Here is a 23439-nt window from a genome sequence, read left to right as displayed (position 1 = left end):
ATGGATTATCCAAGGATATTATATCACATAGAGGAACTCAATTTGTATCAAGATTTTGGCAAACTCTTTTCAAGATTCTAAAAGTGGATATAAAACTATCTTCCGTATTCCATCCTCAAATTAATGGACAAACGGAGCGTATTAATCAAGTTTTGGAGCAATATTTAAGATGTACCATTAACTACCAATAAGATGATTGGACAACTCTTTTGCCATTAACAGAGTTTGCTTACAATAACACAGTACATTCTTCTACTAAAACATGTTAATATAGATGTCTATCAAAAAGAACAACCACTATTTCACTTTGGTGATAAGGTATGGCTACTTCATCGTAATATCAAGACCACTTGTGCTTGTGACAAATTGGACTATCGAAGGCTGGGACCATTTTCTATTTCTACACAAATCAATCCAGTCGCATATCATTTATATCTACCTGAATTAATGACATTTATATCTTCTTGAACCATACAAGAAAGTAGACATACCAAGAAGAAGATAAGCTCCACCTCGTCCTATAGAAGTAGACAATAATAAAGAGTTTGAAGTGAAAGAAGTCTTAGATTCAATGTAGCGTCAAAATAAATTAGAATATCTTATCTATTGGCATCAATATGATATTAGTGAATGCACATGGGAGCCAATAGAGAATCTTGTAAATGCAGCAAAGGCAGTAGAGGCTTTTTATCGATGACATCCATCAAAATCAAGATGAAAACCTTCTTTATAAAAGAAATAATATCTAGGTAAGATATCATTTTACTTTCAATTCTTATTTATAACTTCTTTGTAGTTGTGACGTTTGGGAGATAGAGAACCAACAACCACTGGATTCAACTCAAGAGCCTTCATTTGCTGACCTATCGGATGAGACATTATAATTGTTACAACCTTCAAGATGATGTAATCAAGATGAAGATCTTCAATAACGACATGTTATTTATCGAATAGATGGTGAGATACAACACGTTTGGTATCACAACTTAGGAAGGGACTCTCAATGTTTGGTTATTTTACTAGAAGTAGGAACAACTCCTGATTGTGTTGTAAATGTTTTATTCGAAGGAAGTTATGAAGGCCTCAACAATGATCAAATAACTGGATGGTCTTTCCGTCCTAGTATGAGACACGACCGATGGTTGAGAGGCCCTATCAATCATCTTTAAAGAGAAGTAAGTTAAAGTAGATAAAAGTAAGTTAATTCTATAGTATTTGGTATAATAGCTTCTTAGAAGCTTCATAGATACTACTTTGACTTTAATTGACTTTTTGAATTAAAAATGTGGTCCATAAGTTGGCCATGTGCCACACATATTATTAGCTTAAAGACCAAGCTAACTATGTGGCCCACACATAGAAAAACTTACCTTGTAAGTCAAGGTATGTGTCCTATAAAGTTATTACTTATTGGAGGTCTTATAGAATATCGCCACGTAGCTCTTAATTAGATAGTATATATAGAGACAAGAGTTAAGCCTTCTTCACTCATGTCAACTCCTTTTTTGCTTCCAGTTTAGTTTCAAGGATCTCTAGTTTTCTCATCTTTTGGCAATAGCCATTCTAGTTTCTCTTTCAATATACATACTTGTTTATTTATATTTTGTTACCTTTCTTTAAGTGAAGGCTCACTTGTCTAAATTTTTTTTTCATCAAGTTTTTGTCTTTCGCAGAGTCCCTTCCAAAGTCGTGATGCTAAACATATTATTGTATTGCGTGATTTGCTATCTAGAAATACATAGGGTATCTAGCTATAGAGAATTTAGCTTAAACCTTTATATGAATCTTGTCTTAGCTTCCAAAACTCCTTTAATTTGCATAAAACTCAAAATATAACAAAATCCCTTCAAAACATATTTTTTCCACAAAGGATTTTTTTTTTCTCAAAATTTAGAAATTCATAACTCTTGATTTAACTATTTAGTATTTTTCAAATTTATAGGATTGGTAGAATTTATCCTTAACTTAACGTGAAAACCACAAAAAAAGCCAACTACAATTTCATTCTTGATCTTTTGGAATCTATGAAACCCTAGCAGATGCTCTAAACTCTAATTTACAAGCACCTAAGCACTATTTTCTTAATATCTCAAGAATCCAATACTCAAATGTCATCAAATTTAAGTATAAAATTTACTTATATGAAATTACATATTTTCTGAAATTGTGAGTCAAAATCTTATCAAATTGCTTAAGATATAGGTCAAGACACAATCACTAGTAAATTGGGTCACTTACTACCCTTAGATTGCATGCACTGACTTCAAAATCCAATAACTCTTTTGTATTAACTTAGAATCCAGCACATAATATATAAAAAATATAGCTGCAAAAGTGTTCTTTGTAGTTATGGTTGCGGATCCTCAATTGCCTTCTATACGCGTGCGTTATGTCAAAAATAGTGGTAGTAGCTCTCAAATCAATACCTTAACTTTAAACGCCTATATCTCCTTCATATAAACTACAAATCATACAAGATTTGCATCGATGTCGTATTACGAGCTTTTCTGCTCGAGAACGAGTCAGGCGTCTGGCTGTAGAAGGTAGTATGGAGATTCGCCGATATTCAAGCAGTCTATCGATTTTTTACTGTTGGAATATAAACGACTACAAGAATACACCGTAAATCTATACGGATGCCCTTCGACTGCTCGCCAAAGTCCTTTTTGCCCTAGCCAGTGTCGAGTTGTAACACGAGTATACAGTGAAAATAAAAAGAAAGGGAAATTTTATTAATATTCAGTTACCTCGAATATTGGGAGCATCGACCAACTCCAGTGCAAATACTGAGTGGTTAGGTTCAGTCACTCCGTTATAGTCAGCCAGGACATACTGAAATGCTCTGTTCGATTCCAATAACGGGAGTCAGCAGGAAGAGAAGGAGCAATTCACAAGACGGGTTCGAAGAGCCAATTGGATCTAATTTCGAGAATCCAATCCGGGTCCTCTTATCCAATATGAGACCTGAATTGGCCGGTCAACCCAATGCAGTCTAATTACGGAAAATCCAGGTCTTACTACGGGTCTTAGCCAATCTGACACGAGGATAAATTTGACCCAATTACAGGAACATCCAGGTTACTACTGGACTCTTATCCAATATGAGACCTGAATTGGTCGAGCGACTCAATGTTGTCCCGATTACGGGGTTTCAATTTTGTTTCGGGCTGTCCTGTTCTCTATGCCGTTTCAGGGAACGTTGTTTTCGGTAAATGGATTTCTTAAAGGTAAACACGGATGAGAAAGCTCTGACAGCCAAAGCCAATTTCGGATCCAAGCTTGACGGTGGGAGCCAATTCCGGATCTAAGACGGAAGATTGAAGAAATTCAGAGGATAAGGTTAGGGGAGATATAGTTTTGAACGGGGGGGGGGTTTTTTTTTTCGGGGGAATTGGGGGGAGCTAGTTTTCAAGCTTTTGCAAGGTTACTAGTTCGATTTTCATTGGAGGTTTTTGAAGATCAAAGGGATTAGAGAGAGGAGCTTCATGCTTCGGGTCGAGGAAGGAAAGACAGAGAATTTGGATTTTTCTTCTTCGTAGAGTTTTAAGAAGGCTGAGGCAATCGCTGCTGAAGTCATTATTGTAATGGTGAATCGAGATTTTTAATAAAGTGGGTTTGAATACTCTTGACTGTTTTGTGAAATCGAGTTACGTCTGTGATTGAAGGATTAAAAGGGCGTCTATAGGATTGAGTATGCGGAGTGAATGAAATTTATTGGGTTAATCTAACAAGACAGTCAGTGGATACAAGATCGTAAGTACAAAGCGGTATTGAAGATTAACAGTTTGGGTTGTTCGGGGTTCTCTGTAACATCTAGAGACCTACCGGCTGGGACAAAAAGGATTTCGACAAGCAGTCGAAGAACATCCGTATAGATTTATGGTATATTGTTGCAGTCGTTTATATTCCAGCAGTCAAAACTCATAGACTGCTTGACTATCGACGAATCTCTATACTACCTTCTACAGCCAGACGCTCGGCGCGTTCTCGAGCAGGAAAGCACGTAATACAACAAAAAGTGGTGAACCCGACGTGAAAGCTTGAGGTAGAAGGTATTGGATTTCGGTTGATTTTATCTTTATTTTATGGAAAACGAAAATAAAAATTTGGAAGGATTTTTGGGAGGAGTTTCTGGTGGAGAGTCTTCTAAAGGACAAGGTATGCACATGGATCCATCTATTGCTAGTTTGTTTCAAGCCTTCTCATTGTCAATGCAGCGACAGCAAAGCAATGATCGAAAGGAAGCTTTGGCAACCAAAGCATTGTAAGCAGTGGTCAATAAAATTGATCAATTTGATGGGAGGAATATTTCAAGGTATTTAAGATGTTATGTTCGTAAAATGGAATTAAATCGGATTTCTGAGAAGAAAATGGTTGCACTATTTGGACTTGCCATGATACCAGAGATAAGAGACCATATTACATCGATTACGGATCGTTATGGGAATTCATGCGAGGATTTTTCACATGCATTGAAAGACGAATATTTTCTGGAAGATACTGATCGCGTTACTAAGAAACATTTTCTGGGATGGATTGAACGACCCAATAAGAATTTGCAAGCAATAGAGCTACTAAGGGAATTTGAGAGGCAGTACTCTCAATTATCGAAGGTAGAAAAATTGACATTGGAGCCGAACAAAGTTGATCTATTTCTTCAAGCTGCTGATGGAGAATTGCAAGAGAAATTAGAACCCCTTCTTAAAGACAAAGAAGAAGATGAAGGATTGAGAACAAAGTAGAAGAACGTTGAAGATGCAGTGGGGTTGCTTACAAAAAAAGAAAGGAGGAAGGATAGGAGCAATATTCCGAAAACAGTACAAGCACCCAAAGTTCCAGTACGTACAACACCACCAACAATGCCTACAGTTCAACCTTCGACATCCTTGTCAAAGAAAGCACATATGGGTATGGAAGAAATTATACGAGGAATACGAGATCTTTAAATCAAATTGGCAACACTTGAAGAGAATACTTCTACAAATAATTCGAAGAAAGTTTCAAAACAAGGATACATACAAAGATGCATTTGGTGTGATGATGCTTCACACACTAGAAAAGATTGCAATGAACTTAATAATATGATATGGCAAGGAATTATTTGCTGGAAAGATGGGAAGATAGCATTAAGAGATAGGGAGGATCTTTTTCAAACCAATTTTGGCAAGGAAGGAATGAGAGCATTGGTTCAAGATTACTTAAAAGAGCATGAAACAACAGCACAAGAAAGTGTAAGTTATGGTGCTAGAGTAGATATTGACCTTGGTGGAAGTACGAAAACTAGTGAGTTTTGGGCTTCTGCCATTTCTACAATGCAAGAAGGGAAATTACCTCGAGAAGCGTTATTGAGGACTGTAGCTACAATACAAGGTGCAACAGGTTGGAAGGATCTTGTTGAGTCTCTTTCAGTTCATGCATATATTGCTAAGAGCCAACATAAAGCTTTGATGGAAGAAAAGAGACGAGAAAATTTTGATGATACGAGAGAAGGAAATTCTTCTAAGAGGCAAACTTGAGGAGACAAGGCTCGGGAGGCAGCTTCACAAGAATTGCTTGTAAAGGATACCTCAGCATCATTGGAAGAAAAAACAATGGAGACAAAAGATAAGGGCAAATCAATTGCTTATAAGCTACTTTCTGACATTGAAGCGGCAACAAATTTGAAAGGGGTGTTGGAAGAACGTATATTAAACACTAAGGTGGAATTCACATTGAAAGAAGTCTTGGGAATTGCAAAGAAGGAGTTTCATGATGTTATCATTGACAACATTAAGCAAAAGAGGCAATTAATGGGCGAAATTAGAATGAGTCATGCTATTGATGCAAGAATATGTAGAGATGAAGAAGAGGTTGATATTGGTTACAAGCAACCAACAAATGAAAAGAATGGGTATAATCAGCAAGTACATTTCGAAGATTCTAGTGACAAGGAAATGGAAACTTTGAGCCATTATACTCGAAAGCATTGGGCAAGGGCAACTACTGAGGTATTGATGAAGGTAGGAGATATAGAAGAACCAATAGTTGCTTTGGTGGACCATGGTTCTGAAATAAATCTCATGTCTAAAGATCTTTATAAGAAGCAAAAATGGCCAATTGATATGGAACATGGATGGGCAATACGAGCAGCTAATAACACACGGGGCGAATTATATGGAGCTTGTCCAGATGTCAAAATTCGGATTGGGGATGTTGCGACGGAGCAACATTTCTTCGTTCAAGATACAACGTCTTATCCGTTGATTTTAGGACAACCTTATATCAGGGCAACACGGATGAAAACAAAAGTACTTGACGATGGTTCTGCTTATGCAAGGGTACGGAGCGAAGATGGGAGGAAAGCTGTACAATTTCTAACAGTACCTCCTAACCATGAACGGAATCGAGATAGATTGAGGGAGAAACCATTGCCAAAGATTGTTGAAGGATTTAAGGATTTTGGGGAGGTACGAGTGTAAAGCGAGATTATGGAGGTACAAAAGAGGAGGTACTCTCGCGAGATGAAGGTGCCTTTGATGCGAGTTTTATTGGTATATTGGAGAATGGAAATATTATGTATAAGAAAGTTGATGATTTTAAAAGAAAAGAAAGAAAAAGATTATATAATATTGAAGGACAATTACACAAGATAGGTACATTGCAAGATGATGAGAGGATTTTGGATGTTTATAAAGAAAATGGACTGGAAGATTCATTGGAATTGATTACATCTATTGGGTTAGGGGATAATGATAAGATTGTTGAGATTCATTTGAGAGAGGTTTATACCATGCTTGAATCTTTTCAAGCACCAGAAGTCACAGTAGAGACGAGATATAAAACGGCAGATAAGAAGGTAAAGCCTGTTGCCGGACCATTACCAAAGGATTCTAAAGAAAAAATGGGAGAAGCATCAAAAGAAGCAAGTTTAAGAGATCCAATGAGTATTGGACATCAGTTTACTGAAGAGACTTTTGAAGAATTGAAGATTGGTTCTGATGGTTCTTTATTGTCGGAGGAAATTACTTGCTTCAAAAAGATGTTGGCTAAACAAGGTAGATCGTTTGCCTTCGAATCTCATGAAATTGGGTGTATGGATCCAAATATTATAACACCTATGGTTATCTTCACTGTACCGCATGTACCTTGAAATCTAAGACCGATTCCAGTATCGAGGACATATTTACCTAAATCGGTAGAACTATTGAAAGAAAAGATAAAGATGAAAATATTGGAACCTTCATTTGCGCCGTATTCTAGTCGATGGTTTACGGTACCTAAGAAGAATAGGTCACTATGATTTATTCAAGATATGCAACCGGTGAATGCAGTAACTGTCAAGAATGCAGGAATTGGACCTATTGTGGATGAATTTGCTGAGGCGTTTGCTAGAAGGGCGATCTATTCAATGGGTGATTTGTATTCAGGTTATGATCAATTTCAACTTGCTAAAGGAAGTAGAGAAATGACAACGATGAGGACACCACTTGGATTGGTTAGAATGTACACTCTTCCTCAAGGCGCAACCAACTCAGTTGCGCATATGATGAATGGGATGAATAAGGTATTGAGAGATTTTATTCCGGAAAAGACTATGCCCTTTCTAGATGATGTTCCTATAAAAGGGTGCAGAGAAGGAGACAAGGATGAAACTTTAGATACGAGGGGGTGTCGCAGATATGTTGTTGATCATATACAAGATTGTGAAAAGATTTTAACTCGGCTTGGAGAAGTTCATCTTACATTATCGGGTATGAAGTCCGTATTTGGAGTGCAAGAGATTGTAATTGTTGGACATTTATGTGGATCTTACGGAAGAAAACCAGATCCGACTAAAGTTGATGCAATTGGAAGGATGAAAGAGGATTGTGATTCTTTAACAGAGGTTCGCAAATTTTTAGGTGCATGTGTATTTTATCACATCTGGATCCTTCATTATGCTCACATAGCGGATCCATCATATGAACTGTTATGCAAGGGCTACCAATTTAAATGTGAAGAAAGGCATAATCAAGCAATGTAAAGATTGAAGAAATTATTGATGTCACCTCCAATATTGAGGAAGGTTGATTATAAGTGCAATAGACCAGTGATTCTTACTGTGGACGCTAGTCCAATTGCCATTGGATGGACTGTGGGTCAAGATGATTCAAATGGGAGTAGATTTGCAGTTCGATTTGAAGCTAAAGTTTTAAGTATTCGCAAGTCAAAAGGGAACTTTGGGGAGTTGTTTCGGCTATGAAAGCTGAAAAGGACTATTTGATTGGGGCAGTAGTAGTAATTGAAACAGATTGCTTGCCATTGCTTGGAATGATTATTAACTGTTCAATGCCAGATATTGCAATGTTGAGAGGAATTGCTTATATTAAGTCACTAAATCCAGAATCTAAGCATATCGTTGGGAAGGACAATTTAGTAGCAGACATGCTATCTCGAGCAAGATACGAGAGGGAGGATGAAATGGTTGAAGACATTGATGATGTCGGATTGAAATTCTATTCAATATCAAATCTCAAAAGAGAAGAGAAGCTATTTCTTGAAGAATCTTATGAAGGAGAATTATTGAATATTGGTCATTATTTGAATACCTTGACTAAGCAGGGGAATTGGTCTACAGAAAAATTCAAACAAATAAGAAAAAAAGCATATGGATTTTTACTTCGAGATGGATTCTTATGGAAGAGACCGAAGAAAGGAATTGGGATGCCACAACGAGTGATAGGCAAAAGGAAAGAAAAACTAAAATTATTAAAGGAGTTTCATGATAGTTTATGGGAAGGGCATAGAGGAATCTGGGCTACTTTTGCTAAACTCAAGGAATGATATTGGTGGAAAAATATGTATCGAGATGTGCTCTCATTTGTAGAGTCATGTGTAATCTGTCAATCGTATTTTAATATCCGACATCGAGATGGTCTTCATCCTACGTATCCTCTGGCTATTCATTTTAAATGGGTTGCTGATTTGGTTATTATGCCGGTTGGATTATGGCAGATGAGATATTTGGTTTTAGCTCGTGAAGATTTATCAAATCAAGTAGAAGGAAGAGCATTGAGGACAAAATCTACAGAGGGGATTTGTAGGTTTTTGCTTGAAGATGTCATTTGCCGTTACGGGTGCATAGGAAAAATCACTGCAGATCGTGGAGAATTAAATGCACAAGAAGCTCGTAAGTTCTTTGAAAGATGTGGAATTAAACTATCACTGACTACTGCTTATAATCCATAAGGGAATGCAAAAAGCGAACGTGGTCACCCACCGATTGTGAAAGCATTGGTTAAAGCTTGTAATGGGAAAGTTAAAGAGTGGCCACGGCTTTTGTCATTTGCATTATGGGCTGATCGAACAACACATAGCTCGGTGACAGGATATATGCCAGTAGAACTTATGACAGGTCAAAAACCAATTATGCCGATTGAAAAAAAGGTACTTACTTGGAATATGCTACCATGGGAAGATGGATTGACAAGAGAAGAACTTCTGGCTATTAGGATTCGACAATTGGAGCAAAGAACGGAAGATGTCCAGATAGCATTGGGAAGGTTAAAAAGAGCAAGGTTACAAAACAAGGCGCGATTCGATAAGCAACATCGATTGAGACCAAAAGCAATCGATGAAGGTGACTGGGTACTTGTTTATGACAATAGTCTGGATAATCAACATAGTACTTTGCGAAAATTTTCAAAACGTTGGTTTGGACCATATGTGGTAACAACAGTTCATGATAATGCGACTTACTCGTTACGGGAGTTAGATGGTACAAAATTGAAAATACCAATTGCAGGGAAGCGAGTAAAAATATTTAAACGAAGACATGCAAAGATGAATATGGAAGACCTTAATGAAGGTATAGAGATTCCGCAGCAAGAAGATGAAAGTGATTTGGATAATGAAGGTGACGAAGACGAACTAGACAAATACGTAGAGGATATATTCTGAATCAAACAGCAATTGGGTAAATTGGTGCATATCAGAGGATGCACAGGTTCAGAGGAGGTGGATGTCGTGTTGTAACACGAGTATACATTGAAAATAAAAAGAAAGGGGAATTTTATTAATATTCAGTTACCTTGAATATTGGGAGCATCGACCAACTCCAGTGCAAATACTGAGTGGTCAGGTTCAGTCACTCCGTTACAATCAGCTGGGGCATACTGAAATGCTCCATTTGATTCCAATAACGGGAGTCAATAGGAAGAGAAGGACCAATTCACATGACGGGTTTGAAGAGCCAATTGGATCCAATTTCGAGAATCCAATCCGGGTCCTCTTATCCAATATGAGACCTGAATTGGCCGGTCAACCCAATGTAGTCTAATTACGGGAAATCCAGGTCTTACTACGGGTCTTAGCCAATCTGACGCGAGGACAAATTTAACCCAATTACGAGAACATCCAGGTTACTACTGGACTCTTATCCTATATGAGACCTGAATTGGTCGGGCGACTCAATGTTGTCCCGATTACGGGGTTTCAATTCTGTTTCGGGCTGTCCTGTTCTCTATCCCATTTCAGGGAACGTTGTTTTCGGTAAATGGATTTCTTAAAGGTAAAAACGGAGGAGAAAGCTGTGACGGCGAGAGCCAATTTTGGATCCAAGCTTGACGGTGGGAGCCAATTCCGGATCTAAGACGGAAGATTGAAGAAATTCAGAGGATAAGGTTAGGGGAGATATAGTTTTGAATGGAGGGGGGGTTTTTTTTTTCGGCGGATCGGGGGGAGCTAGTTTTCAAGCTTTTGCAAGGTTACTAGTTCGGTTTTCATTGGAGATTTTTGAAGATCAAAGGGATTAGAGAGAGGAGCTTCATGCTTCGGGTCGAGGAAGGAAAGACAGAGAATTTGGATTTTTCTTCTTCGTAGAGTTTTAGGAAGGATGAGGCAATCGCTGCTGAAGTCAGTATTGTAATGGTGAATCGAGATTTTTAATGAAGTGGGTTTGAATACTCTTGACTGTTTTGTGAAATCGAGTTACGTCTGTGATTGAAGGATTAAAAGGGCGTCTATAGGATTGAGTATGCAGACTGAATGAAATTTATTGGGTTAATCTAACAAGACAGTTAGTGGATACAAGATCGTAAGTACAAAGCGGTATTGAAGATTAACAGTTTGGATTGTTTGGGGTTCTCTGTAACATCTAGAGACCTACCGACTTAGGCAAAAAGGACTTCGACAAGCAGTCGAAGAGCATCCGTATAGATTTAAGGTACATTGTTACAATCGTTTATATTCCAGCAGTCAAAACTGATAGACTGCTTGACTATCGACAAATCTCCATACTACCTTCTACAGCCAGACGCCCGACGCGTTCTCGAGCAGGAAAGCATGTAATACGACATCGGTAGGTCTCTAGACGTTACAGAGAACCTCGAACAACCCAAACTGCTAATGTTCGATACCGCTTTATACTCACGATCTTGTATCCACTGACTGTCTCGTTAGATTAACCCAATAAATTTTATTTACTCCGCATACTCAATCCTATAGACACCTTTTTAATTCTTCAATCACAGACGTAACTTCGATTTCACAAAATAGTCAAGAGTAATCACACTCATTTCATTAAAAATCCCGATTCACCATTACAACACTGACTTCAGCAACGATTGCCTCAGTCTATCCAAAACCCTGTGAAGAAAAAAAACTTAATTCTCTGTCTTTTTTCTCCTCCTGAAGCATGAAGCTCGCTCTCTGATCCTTCTTCCCTCAAAACCTCATTCTCTCCCTTTCATTTCTTAACCTATCCTCTCCTTTAACCCTATATCTCCCCTCTTTCAAACCCTAGCCTTTGAATTTCTTCAATCATGTGTCTTGGATCCAGAATTGGCTCCCATCGTTAGAGCTTTTTCCTCCGTTTTTACCTTTAAGAGATCCTTTTACCGAAAACAACGTTCCCTGAAACGGCACAGAGAACAGGATAGCCTGAAACAGAATCGAAATTCCATAATCGGGACGACATTAAGTCGCCCGACCAATTTAGGTTTCATATTGGCTAAGAAGCCCGTAGCAAGACCTGGATGTTCCCGCAATTGGACCGCATTGGATTGCCCAACCAATTCAGGTCTCATATTGGGTAAAAGGCCCGTAATATGACCTGGATTGGATGTCTTGAAATTGGATCTAATTGGTTCTTTGAACCAGGCTCACCCGTCTTTGAATTGGTCCATTCTCTTCCTGTTGATTCCCGTTATTGGAATCGAATGGAGCATTTCAGTATGCCCCGGCTGACTGTAACGGGTGAGTGAACCTGGCCTCTCAGTATTTGCACTAGAATTGGTCGTTGCTCCCAATATTCGAGGTAACTAAATATTAATAAAACTCCCCTTTCTTTATATTTTCACGGTATACTTGTGTTACAACACGACATCCACCCCCTCTGAACCTGTGCATCCTCCGGTATGCATCAATTTACCCAATTGCTGTTTGATTTAGAATATATTCTCTACGTCTTTGTCCAGTTTGTCTTTGTCACCTTCATTATCCAAATCACTTTCATCTTCTTGCTGCATACCTAACTTGCGTAATTCTCCTTCAATATCCTATAATCTTTTTCTTTCTTTTCTTTTAAAATCATTAACTTTCTTATACATAATATTTCTATTCTCCAATATACCAATAAAACTCGCATCAAAGGCACCTTCATCTCGCGAGAGTACCTCCTCTTTTGTACCTCCATAATCTCGCTTTACACTCGTACCTCCCCAAAATCCTTAAATCCTTCAACAATCTTTGGCAATGGTTTCTCCCTCAATCTATCTCGATTCCGTTCATGGTTAGGAGGTACTGTTAGAAATTGTACAGCTTTCCTCCCATCTTCGCTCCGTACCCTTGCATAAGCAGAACCATCGTCAAGTACTTTTGTTTTCATCCGTGTTGCCCTGATATAAGGTTGTCCTAAAATCAACGGATAAGACGTTGTATCTTGAACGAAGAAATGTTGCTCCGTCGCAACATCCCCAATCCGAATTTTGACATCTGGACAAGCTCCATATAATTCGCCCCGTGTGTTATTAGCTGCTCGTATTGCCCATCCATGTTCCATATCAATTGGCCATTTTTGCTTCTTATAAAGATCTTTAGACATGAGATTTATTTCAGAACCATGGTCCATCAAAGCAACTATTGGTTCTTCTATATCTCCTACCTTCATCAATACCTCAGTAGTTGCCCTTGCCCAATGCTTTCGAGTATAATGGCTCAAAGTTTCCATTTCCTTGTCACTAGAATCTTCGAAATGTACTTGCTGATTATACCCATTCTTTTCATTTGTTGGTTGCTTGTAACCAATATCAACCTCTTCTTCATCTCTACATATTCTTGCATCAATAGCATGACTCATTCCAATTTCGCCCATTAATTGCCTCTTTTGCTTAATGTTGTCAATGATAACATCATGAAACTCCTTCTTTGCAATTCCCAAGACTTCTTTCAATGTGAATTCCACCTTAGTGTTTAATATACGTTCTTCCAACACCCCTTTCAAATTTGTTGCCGCTTCAATGTCAGAAAGTAGCTTATAAGCAATTGATTTGCCCTTATCTTTTGTCTCCATTGTTTTTTCTTCCAATGATGCTGAGGTATCCTTTACAAGCAATTCTTGTGAAGCTGCCTCCCGAGCCTTGTCTCCTCAAGTTTGCCTCTTAGAAGAATTTCCTTCTCTCGTATCATCAAAATTTTCTCGTCTCTTTTCTTCCATCAAAGCTTTATGTTGGCTCTTAGCAATATATGCATGAACTGAAAGAGACTCAACAAGATCCTTCCAACCTGTTGCACCTTGTATTGTAGCTACAGTCCTCAATAACGCTTCTCGAGGTAATTTCCCTTCTTGCATTGTAGAAATGGCAGAAGCCCAAAACTCACTAGTTTTCGTACTTCCACCAAGGTCAATATCTACTCTAGCACCATAACTTACACTTTCTCGTGCTGTTGTTTCATGCTCTTTTAAGTAATCTTGAACCAATGCTCTCATTCCTTCCTTGCCAAAATTGGTTTGAAAAAGATCCTCCCTATCTCTTAATGCTATCTTCCCATCTTTCCAGCAAATAATTCCTTGCCGTATCATATTATTAAGTTCATTGCAATCTTTTCTAGTGTGTGAAGCATCATCACACCAAATGCATCTTTGTACGTATCCTTGTTTTGAAACTTTCTTCGAATTATTTGTAGAAGTATTTGTCACGGACACAAAATACAGACTTGAAATCTAACAAGAAGTTCTAGAAGAAGTGGCAGAACTAAATTAAACAGATGAGTATAAGAACAACACCAGAAAGGTGAGCTAGAACTCCAAGAGATGTGTTGTCGAGACTGAAGAACCCTTCAGCCTCGACTCCTATATATACTACTGAATAGGAAGCTTCTCGAGCTACTTCTGCTAACTAGGACGCTTCTCCAACAACTTCTACTAACTAGGACGCTTCTCCAACAACTTCTACTAATTAGGAAACTTCTCGAGCAACTTCTTAGAATCTATCAGAATATTCTAGAACCTTTTAAGAATATTCTAGAACCTTCTAAGAGAATCTTTAGGGAATATTCTAAGGATCTTTTAGAACCTTCTAAAGGAATCTTTAGAGAATATTCTAGAAGAATATTCAAAGAATCTTCCAATGTATGTCCATGACATCACCTCCTCTTCTAACTTCGAGGTCTCCGAGAAGCAATGTTGTTATCAGTCAATACCAACGCAAGAAAATGAAAATCTGTCGCATCACATCCGCTATGAATTCCAATTGTTGTTCGCGAGGCAAATGATTCATCGGCCCTTGGAGCCAACGGTAGTGACCAACACCTTCAACCTCTGACCAAGCGTGGACTTTTGTGTCTTCATTGTGAAATTGTCCTCCAAACACACCTTCTGGCTGACCGTCGTAGGCAGGCTCGACCTCAAATATAATTACTAGCGATCTGTTGCTTGGTATCCTTCGACGTCGTCGTGGTACAGGCGGTTCTTCATCTCGCGGTCGTCTTCGTGAGCTAGTCGCTTGAGATGACATAACAAGTGTAGTATCTTGACTATCCATGTCCAAAGGCTAAAATGATGAGAGCAAACTATAGTTGCTAACAAAGTTCTACACTATCGAACTATGGATTTTGGAGGTGCCCTCCCTCCTTTTTATGCTACTTGATGAGCAAGCTTCAGCAAGAAGCTATCGTTGAATCGGCTTAGGTTTATGAGGATATCGTTGATGAAATTTTTGTACCTTTTTTGGTGCATTGGCAAGATTTTCGGCACGCTCCCACGTTCGTTCATTGATGTCGTATCCACTCCAATGCACTAAATACTCCAATTTTCTCCTATTACGCCGTGAATCTAGTACCTTTTCCACCTCGTATTCCTCATGGTTTTCAATTTCGATACTTAGTGGCGGACTTTGTACTCTTTGGGAAAAAGCTGACTCTCGATAAGGTTCCAACAAAGACACGTGAAAGACTGGATGTACCTTCATAGTAGCTGGTAACTCCAGACGATATGCCACCGGATTGATCTGCTTCCCGATAACAAATGGCCCTAATCTCCGATAGTCCAATTTGTCACATGGCTGCTTGGTCTTGATATTTCGTCGAAGAAGCCATACTTTACTTCCAACTTTAAAAGTAGGCGCCTCATTTCGATATTTATCTGCAGATGGCTTGTAACTCTCTTGGGCAGATTGCAATTGAAGCTTCAACGTCGCTTGAAGCTCCGATAGTTGCTTCACAAATCCTTCAGCTGCTGGGTTGTTATTTGCTGAAGAACTCAATAAATCGAGCTTGGGGTGGTATCCGTAGTTGGAGAAGAATGGTGTTTGTTGAGTTGACGCATGAAGAGTGTTGTTGTATGCGAACTCAGCAAGCGGTAGATATGCAGTCCAATCATCTTGTTGATAGTTGATGCTGCATCGTAAATATTGCTCCAAAACTTGATTCACCCGCTCCGTTTGACCGTCAGTTTGAGGATGAAAAGCCGAAGAGAGCTTAATATCCACCTTCAATATCTCAAAGAGGGACCTCCAAAACTTGGATACAAACTGAGTACCTCGATCCGACACGATATCATCTGGTAGGCCATGATAACGATATATGTTATCAAGAAAGAGTCTTGCGGTGTCTTCACTTGACAATGTTTTCTTGCAAGGCACGAAATGCGCCATCTTTGTAAATCGATCCACCACAACAAAGATGCTGTCAAATGAATTCGATGGCGGTAGGTCCGTAATGAAGTCCATAGAAACTGAAGACCATGGTCGGTGCAGAATAGGCAATGGCTGGAGAAGTCCATACGGACGATGTCGAGGGATCTTGGATCTTGAACAAACATCACAAGAAAGGACAAATTCCTTCACATCCTTCCACATTTGGGGCCACCAAAAATCTCGTGAAATGAGCTCCAAAGTCTTGTTGAATCCAAAATGTCCCGCAGCTGGAAAGTCGTGGCGAGATTGAAGTACTCGGAGTCGAGTTGGTCCTTTCGGGATATACAACCGCTCCTCAAAATACAGAAGATCTCCCTTCACCTTAAACTTGTCATTATCGACACGTTGTTTGATGTCAAGAGCTATAGAATCCTCAATGGTCGCAGTACGTACCTCGCTGAGGAAGCCGTCATCGATAGTTGCAACAGTAGCAAAAATCTTGAATTTTTCTGGTTTCAACAATGTTGTACATTGTTGATCAAACGTTGCTTCTCCAGCCTTTTGCGCAAGATACGATCTCCTCGATAATGCGTCAGATAATCCTTGCTGTTTTCCAGGGCGGTAGGTGATAATAAAGTCAAATCGTGATAGAGACATATTCCATCGAGCTTGACGACGATTCAAAATTCGAGCTGTCATGAAGTACTCCAAATTCTTGTGGTCCGTATAAACAGTCACTGGATGTGCAGCTCCTTCGAGGAAGTGACGCCACTCTTGGAAGGCATCCACTATAGCAAGCAGCTCTTTGTCGTGGATCTCGTAGTTGATCTCAGCAGCAGAGAACTTTCGTGAATAGAACGCAACTGGGTGAAGCTTCTTGTCTATGCCCATCTGTGAAAGCACAGCTCCCAAAGCAAAATCTGAAGCATCGGTTTCTAAATAGAAAGCCTTTGCAAAGTCAGGGTGTACCAAGATTGGAGCCGTAGTGAATGCCGTCTTGAGATCTTGAAATGCTTTTGCTGCTTGTGATCCCCATTCGAGCTTGTCTTTGCTTGTTAGATGCGTGAGTGGTGCAGCAACTTGAGAATAATTCTTGATGAAGATCCGGTAGAAGTTAGCAAATCCAAGAAAACACTGAACATCTCTAACCGTCTTCGGAACTTCCCAAGATATAATTGCTTCTACCTTTTTTGGATCCATCTTCAAGCCCTCTGTAGTCGCAATGAAGCCCAAAAATTCCATCTCATTCTGGTGAAATTGACACTTCTCCAACTTGGCGTAGAGTCCTCGTTCGCGTAGTTTTTCAAGAACCAAACAAACGTGCTTCTCATGTTCTTCTTCATTCTTGGAAAATATCAAAATATCATCCAGATAGATAACAACAAAGTCATCGAGGTACTCCCGAAAGATGTCGTTCATCGTATGCTGAAAGACCGCTGGAGCATTGGTAAGACCAAAAGGCATGACATTGTACTCAAAATGGCCATACCTTGTACGAAAGGCTGTCTTCCATTCATCTCCTTCTTTGATTCGCACAAGGTTGTAGGCTCCTCTTAAATCAATCTTTGTAAAAATCCTTGCACGTCCAAGTTGATCTAAGAGGCCGGAGATCAAAGGTAAGGGATAGCGATTTTTCTTGGTCACCTTGTTGAGTCCTCGGTAGTCCACGCACATCCGCAGTGAACCATCCTTTTTCTTCACGAATAGGATTGGTGCTCCAGCTGGCGACTTTGAATGTCGAATAAAATTCTTGGCTAGATTCTCATCGATGTACTTCCGCAATTCTGCCAACTCCGTCTGCGATAGGTTGTATATTGGACCAAAAGGTGGTTGCGCTCCTTCCTCTAAGTCTATGGCGCAATCATATGGTCGATGTTCCGGCAGTATATCGGCGTTCTTCTTCTGAAACACGTCTTCAAAATCCCTATATTGCTCTGGTATATTCGATGTTGAGATATTCTTGCCGCTAGTTGGAGCTGCATAAATGACAAATGGTGCGCCTTCCTTGGACGATCTTAAGAACGCTCTCGCTCCAATAAACATGGATTTCTTCATGTAGGTTCTACCAACAGGTTTATTATTATTTTTTTCAGGAAATGTTATCCTTCGTAGCCTCCAATCAATGGACAGATTATGATCTTCTAACCAAGAAAGACCAAGGATAACAGGGCTTGATGGGGTTCTAATAATATTAAAAATAACGTGACTACTATGGTCCTTAAACACCACTTCTATAGGTTCTGATTCGTGGGTAACGTTGCCTGACAATAAGGGTCGTCCATCTATCACCTCTACGTGAACATGTTTGGACTTCTGTACTAAACGGATCTTGTTGCGTTTAGCAAACTCTTCATTTAAAAAACAAGTAGATGCCCCCGAATCCAATAAAGCTAAAGTTTTTTGTTTTTGAGGGCCTAAAAACAAAGAAATTGTAAAACAACGGGCAGGTTGGACAGAGAAGGAGGAACCTGATTGTTGTCGTGATATTAGATTGTCCAGCCGCACGGTTCCTACTGTGGCTGGGCGTCATCGTTTTCCGAAATCATCGCACTTCTAGTCTTGACAGGGTGCCAATTTTGCTTCTTTGGGCAATTTCCAACCTTGTGACCTTCTTCTCGACAGTACAAACATAACCCTTCTTCCATACGCCGTTTCTTCTCTGTTGGAGTAAGAGATCGGACATGCGCCGTGTCGATTTGCATGTCTGTTGTCTCTGAATGTGAGTTTAAGCTATTTGCAGACATAGTCACGTCGTAATGAGTCATTTGGTGTCTTGGACATTGGTCTTGGCGACGCTGGAATAGGCGGTTGTCACACTTTACAGCTTGGCTAATAGCTTCGTTGAGCGTTTGAGGATCAATAAGAGATAACAGCAAGTCCTTCACATCATCCTTCAAGCCCCAATAAAACTGACTCACCAACGCCTCTTCACCCTAATTAATGTCACTTGCCAATTGTCTGAAATTTGAGGCATAGACTGATGCAGAGCGTGTTCCTTGTCGTAGCGATCTGATCTTTGTTGTAGCCCATCGAACTTTATCCTGCTCGCCAAATGCTTCTGCAAACGCCTCCAAGAACGTTTCAAAGTTGCTCAGGATTGGCGATCGCTTCTCAAACAAGGGAGTAAACCAAGACAGAGCTTGTGCTGTAAGCAAGGTTCCAACAAGCCCAACACGCGCTTCCTCCGTCGGATAACGTTCGGGCTGTAAAATTGTTATCAACCTGATTTGGTTGACAAAACCTCGAAACTTGGAACGAGTTCCATCAAACTTATCCGGAAGACTAACTCGAGGCTCCTTTCGTTGTAGGACTACTCGTTCTTGTTGAAATGGAGGTAGAACTGCTTCTTCTGGCGCAGAAGTTTGAGGCTGATATGCTTTAGATGGCGCTATCCCAGATGCTCCATTGTTATAGAGTCCTACCATGACTCCTTCGATCTCTGTTGTCCTATGTGACAACGAGGCAAGAGCATTTATGATGGCGTCTAGTTTGGATTCCAAACTTTCAGCCATTTTAACGTCTTAACCTTCGGCTAACCTTCAGAAAGAAGAAAAAAGAATTTTGACAAGAGGACAATATTGGTTCAGAGGAGAGTACTCCGCAACCTCTAAAACGCCTTAAGACTCCAAGATGAGGGATAATCCACTCTCTCCAAGAAGAATAAGGCTCCAATATTGAGAAAGAAGAGATATCAGTTTAGAGGAGGGTAATCCGCAACCTCTAAAACACTAGCACACCTTCAAGAAGAGGGGTAATCCACTCTCTAACAAGAAGGAACTAGCTCTGATACCAGTGAAAATGTAGTCTCGACAAACTGTCATGGACACAAAATACAGACTTGAAATCTAACAAGAAGTTCAAGAAGAAGTGGCAGAACTAGATTAAACAGATGAGTACAAGAACAACACCAGAAAGGTGAGCTAGAACTCCAAGAGATGTGTTGTCGAGACTGAAGAACCCTTCAGCCTCGACTCCTATATATACTACTGAATAGGAAGCTTCTCGAGCTACTTCCGCTAACTAGGACGCTTCTCCAACAACTTCTACTAATTAGGAAACTTCTCGAGCAACTTCCTAGAATCTATCAGAATATTCTAGAACCTTCTAAGAATATTCTAGAACCTTCTAACAGAATCTTTTAGGGAATATTCTAAGAATCTTCTAGAACCTTCTAAAGGAATCTTTAAAGAATCTTTAGAGAATATTCTAGAAGAATATTCGAAGAATCTTCCAATGTATGTCCATGACAATATTCTCTTCAAGTCTTGCCAATTTGATTTGAAGATCTCGCATTCTTCGTATAATTTTTTCCATTTCCATATCTGCTTTCTTTGATAAGGATGTCGAAGGTTGAACTGTAGGCATTGTTGGTGGTGTTGTACGTATTGGAGCTTTGGATACTTGTACTCTTTTCGAAATATTGCTCCTATCCTTCCTCCTTTCTCTTTTTGTAAGCAACCCCACAGCATCTTCAACGTTCTTTCACTTTGTTGTCAATCTTTCATCTTCTTCTTTGTCTTCAAGAAGGAGTTCTAATTTCCCTTGCAATTCTCTATCAGCAGCTTGAAGAAATAGATCAACTTTGTTCGGCTCTAATATCAATTTTTCGACCTTCGATAATTGAGAATACTACCTCTCAAATTCTCTTAGTAGATCTGTTGCTTGTAAATTCTTATTAGGCCGTTCAATCTATTCCAGAAACAACTTCTGAGTAACATGATCAGTATCTTCCAAGAAATATTCGTCTTTCAATGCATGTAAAAAAACCTCCCATGAATTTCCATAACAATCCGTAATCGATGTAATATGGTCTCTTATCTTCGGTATCATGGCAAGTCCAAATAATTCAACCATTTTCTTCTCAGAAACCCGATTTAATTCCATTTCACGAACATAACATCTTAAATACCTTGAAATATTCTTTCCATCAAATTAATCAATTTTATCGACGACAGCTTCCAATGCTTTGGTTGCCAAAGCTTCCTTTCGATCATTACTTTGCTGTTGCTGCATTGATAATGAGAAGGCTTGAAACATACTAGCAATAGACAGATCCATGTGCATACCTTGTCCTTTAGAAGAACCCCCACCAGAAACTCCTCCCAAAGATCCTTCAAAATTTTTATTTTTTCGTTTTCTATAAAAATAAAAATAAAATCAAACAAAATCCAATACCTTCTACCTCAAGATTTCACGTTGGATTCACCACTTTTGTCGTATTACATGCTTTTTTGCTCGAGAATGCGTCGGACGTCTAGCATTAGAAGGTAGTATGGAGATTCGCTAATATTCAAGCAAGTTATCAATTTTTGACTATTGGAATATAAACAACTACAAGAATATATCATAAATCTATACGGATGTCCTTCAATTGCTCGCCAAAATCGTTTTGCCCCAGTCCATAGGTTTCTAGACGTTACAGAGAACCCAGAACAACTCAAACTGCTAATCTTCGATACCGCTTTATACTCACGATCTTGTATCCACTGACTATCTCGTTAGATTAACCCAATAAATTTCATTCACTCCTCATACTGAATCCTATAGACACCCTTTTAATTCTTCAATCACATACCAAGAAATGGCAATCTTAGAAAAAAAAAAATAACCCATAATGATACCACAAAATGACCTTTAACTGGTGCTTCACTCCTATTTTCTTACTACCTGGTGATAATGACAACATGTTACCCATACTGTCCGTTTTTCACCTCCATTCCATGTCACATATTAGTAATTACTAACTATCTTTTTAGCCGCCTCTACACCCTAATGCACTTATAACATACTTAGGTCTATCTTGAGTCCATTTGAAGTCACCTCCCCCCAAAAAATAAAAATTCGTCTCGAGTTTTATGTATTAAATAACCGTAATCGATTCTCGTTAATGCGAGTAGTGAATCGATGGCCCATGAAAACTTCCAATTGAATAGATCCATTAGAAAAACCTTCAATCACCTGATACGATCCATGCCAACGAACTTAAAATTTGTCCAAAAAATGAATAAGTTGGCTATCATACAATAATACCAAATCATTGGGCATAAAATTCTTCAGATGTAATTTACTATCATAGTAACTCTTCCTCCATTTTTGAATTACTTCCATGTTGAAAAGAGCAGTAGTCCCTATTTTATCTAATGCCTCTAATTTTACCAACCGAGAGTGACTTGTTGTCACTGAGATGTTCATCCAAGGCAATCCATAAACTTTGGACCTCCAACTTGATAAGTAGAATTATTTCTTGGCTGTAAACTAGTTGAAACGGAGTAGTATTGGTAGTTACTTTATATGCGGTACAATACGCCCACAAAGTCGTAAAGAGTTTGGTCTTTCAATCGGTATCCGCCTCCAAAATTGTCTTAGTCAAGACCTTGGATAAAATTTTGTTGGTCTTTTTTCTTTGTTCATTTGTACGAGGATGATATAGAATAATTTTTTGATGCTTAATCTCATATGTGTTCATTAAGGCAGCTATGGAAGCATTTATGAAATGGGTGCCATAATCACTAACCAATTCTTTTAGATATCCAAATGGAGTTATAATATTCTCGTAAAAAAAAGAGGCCACTGTACTGGCATTATCATGGCGGATAGCAATAGCCTTTGCCTATTTGGTTACATAGTCCATGGCAACTAAAAAATACTGCTTTTGGCCAAGTTTTGATACTAGTATGATGGGATCGACAAAATCAATATCCTATTTTTTAAACGGTACATGTCTCAAAATTGGTACTAACGGTATGGGGTGAAGTGCATGTGGATCGACCCATTCATTGAATGGGATTACAATGACGAATAAATTGGTGTGCATCAGAAAACATAGTGGGCCACCAATATCCTACCATTAAAACCTTGCGAGCACTGTTGTCTCCCACAAAATGACCACCACAATTATCTAAATAGCAACCCTCTAGTATTGGCTGTACTTCACTTTGAAAGATATAGCATCTTAAAATGCCATCTTTGCCTTGTTTATACAAAGCATCACGAATCAGCGTGTACGGGGCACTCTTCAGAATGAGTTGCTTCTAAAGCTTCTTAGTGAAAGTCAACGAAAAAGTGTGGAAGGTCAAAAACTGAATGATTTCACTATACTTGAGAGAAATCACATCCGCCACAAATAATTTGACGTCAAGAAGAGCATCAGGGACAAGCTCGTTGCTAAGAATATTAGACAATCGAGATAAATGATCAATATTTACATGTTTTTTTCTAGGTCGTACAACAATCATAAAATTGAACTCTTGTAGAAGTAATACCCATCGAACAATGCACCCACTCAATTGAGGCTTATTAATTATGTATTTAAAAGCATTATGATCTACATAAAATACAAATGGATATC

This window comes from Physcomitrium patens, chromosome 20 (assembly GCF_059467195.1).
Source record: "Physcomitrium patens ecotype Gransden chromosome 20, ASM5946719v1, whole genome shotgun sequence".
NCBI lineage: Eukaryota > Viridiplantae > Streptophyta > Bryopsida > Funariales > Funariaceae > Physcomitrium > Physcomitrium patens.
Note: the sequence above shows the minus strand (reverse complement) of the source record.